The sequence below is a fragment of the Coturnix japonica genome, chromosome 33, assembly GCF_054131305.1.
Source record: "Coturnix japonica strain WE chromosome 33, WE-NBRP24, whole genome shotgun sequence".
NCBI lineage: Eukaryota > Metazoa > Chordata > Aves > Galliformes > Phasianidae > Coturnix > Coturnix japonica.
The window spans coordinates 390,629-396,628 of record NC_140695.1 but is presented as its reverse complement, the minus strand read 5'-3'; the positions used below and the strand labels follow the sequence as shown (position 1 = coordinate 396,628).

General features: G+C 45.8%; 1 protein-coding gene across 1 annotated transcript in view; it reads left to right on the top strand.

The window, feature by feature from the left end:
- Positions 1-357: 357 nt before the first annotated feature.
- The window catches only part of LOC146755302 (AF4/FMR2 family member 4-like), a 36,966-nt gene continuing 31,323 nt past the window's right edge, over positions 358-6,000 (top strand). Inside the window, exon 1 of the mRNA XM_085525713.1 lies at positions 358-443. The gene's annotated coding sequence lies outside the window, so the exon portion shown is untranslated. The remainder of the gene's footprint in view (positions 444-6,000) is intronic.

The following is a 6,000-nucleotide window of genomic DNA, read 5'->3' as shown; positions in this document are numbered from 1 at the left end:
GTGAAGTAGCACAGGATCCAACTGGAGTAAAATGGTTCAAGGATGGAAGACTGCTTGCCTCCTCCAGAAAGTTCAGAATGGAATCTGTGGGCAAAACACGGCGTCTGGTTGTGGAGCAGCTGGAGAAGAAAGATGCTGGAGAATACATCTGCGAGGCTGCTGGCCAGAAGATGACCTTCGAGCTGGAAACAACTGGTGAGCATTCGCTTTGGGAGCACTAAGCAGCTGTTTATGTGGCTTAGAGGAAGAGGAAGTGAGCCATGTCAAAGGGAACGTGGTGTGGCGCAGGAATGCAGTTGAGATCAAACTCAGCAAACGTTTCCAGATTGATGAGGAAGGGGTCAGAAGAACCCTGACAATAACAGGGGTCCAGGCTGAGGATGAGGGAGAGTACTTGTGTGAGTCCAGAGATGACAAGAGCAGCATTACCATCACCCCCAAAGGTATGTCTCTGGAAATGAAGGCTGACAGTGTGGAAGGATCCTTGGCTTCCCTCATCAGCCATTACAACACTGCAAAGCTGAGTTCATCTGTGTGTTTATGCTGTTCTCTGTGTTAAGAACCAAGTACAAAACTTGTCTTTCTCTCTAAATAACTGTGGAACAACTGCTTCTGAAGAGCACAGCTGTTAAGTGGGCAAATCAGCCTTCAAGGCTGGAATTAAGCATCCCAAATGTAAGATGGGATTTATTTTACCCCTTCTTTGCCTCTTTTCTTCTTGCATCTTTGTAGATGCAAGGAGGATCTCCTCTACAGGCAGGAGATGTGAGTGTGAGTTATGGTGATCACTTCCTGCGAGTCATAAAATCTGATGCTTCCAATGAAATCATTGACTCTGTTGGCTCTTTGAAGGTGCTCATATATAATATGATAGCAGGCTTTGAGTATATAAAAGGCTTTTAGAAAGTGGAAGCAAACAATCTGTTCTCTGTGCAGAAATAAGGGACTTCAATTGCAATGACAAAGATGCAAGTTCTACAACAGAAAAGCTTTTTAATGGTTGGATGAGTGGATAAGTCATTTGGAGGGGCTTTGAAGCCTTCACGGTGGGTTTCAGAAAAGGTTAGTGAAATATCTGGGGCACAAAGAGCTGAGCATGTCCTGGAGCAATGGAGAAGGGCTGGATGATTTTTGCGGGTATTTTCAGCCGTAGAATTTTGTGTTCTGGTGGTGTCAGTACATTCTTTTGTACAACATGGACGGGTTGGTTTGTTGCATTGGTTCAGACTTTTGTACTAGGAGCTCAGCAGAGGTTAAAGCTCACACTTCTGCGAAGTAAACAAGCTCCTGCAATTCGTCTCTACTCTGTTTTAGCTGTGGATTAGCTTGACAGTTCCCTTCCATAAGCTTTATGGTTCCCTTCTGTAAGTCTACTTACATAGAGTGAGTTGCTTAACTTTAAGTCTTGCTCCAGGACTTTAAGCATATTATTAGCAAAAAATATCACAAATAATTTCACCAACAATTCTCCCCACCCATCTGTAGCTTTCTTTTTTTTCACTGGAAGGTTTTACACTGGCAGATAGGGTGAGCATGTAGAAACAACCCCATTAATTCTGACGAAGCTCTGATTTCTCTGACTGGCCTTTGTTTTGTGATTCTGCATGCATGCCCTGTAGCTAAAGCCTGGATGTCTTCCCCAACACCTTCAGTCTCCCATCCTTACTTAAGTTACTCCATTGTAAATCTCTCTGCTAGTCCAAGAGAGTTTTTATTTTACCCCTTCTGTGAGGCAGCAGCTGAATGGGAAGGATGAGATGAGGACTAGGTTGTTTGGGTGGCTTTTTTTTTTTTGCCTAAGAGCCAACTGGGAATCAAAGATACCAAAAATTGAAGACAAACTGTGTCATACCGAGCAGGGTTTGTCAAATCACTGGCATGCACTGTTAGGACAACTTCATCATCAACATATTCCGTGCTGACTGTTGTCACAAAATTCTGCTTCTGTGTCCCAAAATGTGCACTTATCACTTCTATTGGCAGTTGCTCATCTTTTCTCCAAACTGAATGGTTGTAGGAAATAAAACAGACAAGCAAACAAACCAAACAACCCGCAGATATTAACTTGCAGCTGACTGTCAGTGCTGATCGTTGGGCCATGTGCAGCACTTCACATACTTCTGCGGCCAACAGACATTGGAAAATACAAAGACCTTCAGAGACTACTTGAATTTCTAGATGCACTGAATTACCCTCTAGAGTGTATTTCTGAATATATAAGGAACCACGGGTGACTATGATCCTGATTTATATCTAGGTTCAGGCTTACTGTTTCAGTTAGGTTAGATGAATAATAGTTCCAGAGAAGATAGGGAAATACAGCACTTCATTGATACCACATGTCGGAAGAATGCAGCTCAGTGCTGTGCAGTTTACTGCTTCATTCCCTCTTACAAGTTGCACCCAAGGCTGGAAAAGACCACTGAGATAGCTGAGCCCAACCCAGCCCACCCTCACTGTACTTACTAACCATGTCCCCAGTGCCACATACCCGTGGCTCTTGAGCACCTCCAGTGACTGCAGTATATCAGCGTGGTTGCTTCAGCTGTGTGAGTTTTCACCACTGGATGTTGTTCTAGCGAGGCAAAAAACCCAAACTGATGGAACAGTGTCTATACAGGAAGCAACTGGCTGTCCTGATGGCTGCCAACAGTTTTGCACAAGGTGTGTCATGCAAGCTTGCATGAGTCTGGTTTAAAAACTTGCTGTTCTGATGGAAGGAGAGGATGTTGGTGCAGGATAACTGCGGGATTTGTGCTTTCCCGACATCCAGTTGCAATCCCAGCTTATTGTTGCTATAGAAAACAGCTTCTCTATAGACAAACTGAGTTAGTTCCATTAAGTGGCTGAAGCCCTAAGTGATCCAAGGTGAAGCATGATCCAAACTGGAATTTAGCTAATTGTAGTAGGGAATCCAAGCCTTAATGAGATAAATTATTTAAAATATGAGTCCTCCATCTAAAACGGCATTGGACTCTTACCCTGGTTGATGATAGAAGTGAGAGTTTAACAGCAGAAGTCTGAAGTTATGCTCCATATTTCTCATCACTCAAGAGAATATTTGAATATGTGAATTCCTTTGGCTATGTTAGAGCTCATAATGAGGTCAGCTGATGTTCTTTAAATGCTCGGAGTCTAGCAATGTGGGGAAGTGGACTGCTATTTGCTGTTGAGCTTTAGGCTAAGAAGCCTGATTTTAGAGAACAGTGGACTTCCCCTTTCCCTTCCCCTCTCCTCCCCTTCTCCCTGGACTGATCCCGCATGGTTTGTGAATGAGTTCAGAGCAAGGTAAATGAGGAATAGCCATGTGAAAACCTGTTGTTTTACTGCACTGTAAAAGACACTTAGTCAAAAGACAAGTGTGTGTTACAAGCTTATGATTGCAGGAGATCCTAGAAACAACTCAGCTGCTCAAACCTGTAGTCTGGCTGAATATTTTATTGTCAGTTTTGGTCAGGAGGAGATGCTTGAGTAAGACAAATAAAAGGTCATGGGTAAGTTGGTCCTTCTTGTGATATACTTCTAGGCTTTCGTCAGGGAAAAGCTTAATTAGTCCAAATAATTATAGCAGAAACCACACCAAGAACATGAGAGTGAAATTTCAACTTTCTTGACGTGACGGTAAATTTTACCCCATTCTGCCATTCCCCAAATGTTTGTTTCCTTATGTTATGGTTTTGCAATTTGGTTGGTGTTGGTATTCCACATCAGAACACCATGCCTAATAATGGGAGTAAAGGGGACAAGTTTTTTTTTTCTCTGTGAACTGCCTCAAATGTTCATGTGGGGAGGGGCACCGGAAGGGAAGTGAGGAAGGGGACAGCGTTGCTGGCGCGGCTCCCTGCGAGGAGACAACGTGGTCAGAGCTTCCTGCCTTCCACAGCTCCATCGGTGAGATTGGGGACTTGGTATTCTCTTTGTTGATACTCTCTTGTTGTTTGTTTAGCATTATTAGGTTATTAAACTGCCATTCTTTCTCAGATCACCTTTTTTCTCCCTTATTTTTTGTTAGACCTAATCGCAATCTCCCTTCCCTTCCCCGTCTCCCTAAACGCACGTGGCCGGGCCGGGCCGGGCCACGCCGCACTGCCGCTAGAGAAAAGGGGGGGGGCTTTTGTTCCTGCTGCCCCGGGTTTGTGCCCACTGTCCCGGAGTGAGCTCTAGAGAGAACTCCGTGACATTTTTGGTGGAGGATGCAGGCAGAGCTCTGGGCAATGTTTTGGGCAGTAATTAGGTGTTTTTTTTCAGCAGCCCTGTATGTAGGACTGATAGTCTGTAGGTTCCTGTGGTCCTGGCTTAAGGACTTCCTGATGTTGGGGGTAGGGGTAGATTTATTAAGCCGATGGCTGGCAGGGATAGAGATATCTGCCTGGCTCCCTTCCAGACTAACGAACATCACAGGCACCGTGCTTGAACTGGCTCACGAATGCTCTGAATTCCTTAAGTATGACTGGGGTGTCAATTGGAATACTGTGTTGTTAGTCTCTCTGATTGTAGTAGTTTACTATAAATTGCAGAGAGACTTGCAAAGAATAGTGCAGAGAGACTCAGGGAAAGGGCCAGAAGCATCGGGACCCCCAGTATCAGGTAATCTCACCCCTGAACACCAGAGGGACCATGGGAAATTAATAAAACCCCTGAGTGAGTGTGGGAGATCAGGGGGATCTCAGAACGAATGGCTTATGAAAAAGATAGAGAGTCTCGAGAATGAGATCCAAATCCTAAGGGGAAGGCAACAAGTTAATCCCAGCCGACCACAGGAAGCACCAGCATCAGTGTCAGTCGCCCCAGTGGAAGGCCAGAGATGGGAACGTGTGTCCTCACGTCTGGAACGGATGGAGGAAGTAGAGGAAGATCCGGGCGAGGGACCCTCCCCAAAACCACCAAGGAAGGCAACTCAGAAGACTAACAGACATGGAGAAGATAGTGACGATGAAGGCCAGAGATGGGAGCGTGTGCCCTCACGTCTGGAACAGATGGAGGAAGTAGAGGAAGATCGTGGTGAGGGACCCTCCCCAAAACCACTGAGAAAGGCAACCCAGAAGACTAACAGACGCGGAGAAGATAGTGATGATGAGGGAAAAGTCACTGCTTCCTCTACTCGTAAACCTCTGAAAATTACTGAAATCCAAAGTGCGAGAAAGGAGTTTGCCCGACTCCCAGGTGAACGCCTTGTCACTTGGCTGCTCCGGTGTTGGGACAATGGGGCTGCCTGCATGTCCCTAAGCTGCGATGAGGCTCGTCAATTAGGAAACATTGCTCGAGACTCATCTATTGATAGAGGGATCAGCAGATGTCTTGATGGAGTCGCCAATCTCGGGGAGAGGATTCTATCAGCTGTAAAGGCAACCTGTCTTCTCAAAAGTGATTTGGAGCCTGTACTGGAAAAATGGAGTACAGCTGAGGAAGGTATCCAGTACCTGAGAGAAATGGCTGTGGCAGAAATGCTGTTCGATCCCACGTTTGTCCCTGGGTACCCAGAGGATTACCATGACCCAGAAAAGGTGAGCGGTACTCCGGAAATATGCAAGAAACTCATACGGTCAGCACCAGGGAAGTATTCCAGTGTACTATTAACGAACTCTAACAGGTATGATGAGCTGGATAGGAGACCTGAAATTTTTGAGCTCATCCTTTCACTGCAAAATATCGAATACTCACTACTGCCACACCGTACCACCATCGCAGCCATCTGTAAAATGGTGGATAGAATGGACCAAATGGAGAGAAGACAGGACAACATGCAGAAGAGCTGGTCTGCGGCAAGGAACCACAGTGAACCTGTGGCAGTCTCAGCCGTCAGACGCAAACGCACACCTGTCCGAGTGAAGGACTGCAGTGAGCCTATGTCACGTGGTGCCATGTGGAACTACCTGCATGACCATGGAGAGGATATGAAGAAGTGGCATGACGAACCCAATTTTGTACTGCGAGCACGGGTAAGAAAATTACAAAAGAGGTCAGCCACTACTGAGGTTGCCTCTACCGCTGCAGACAACC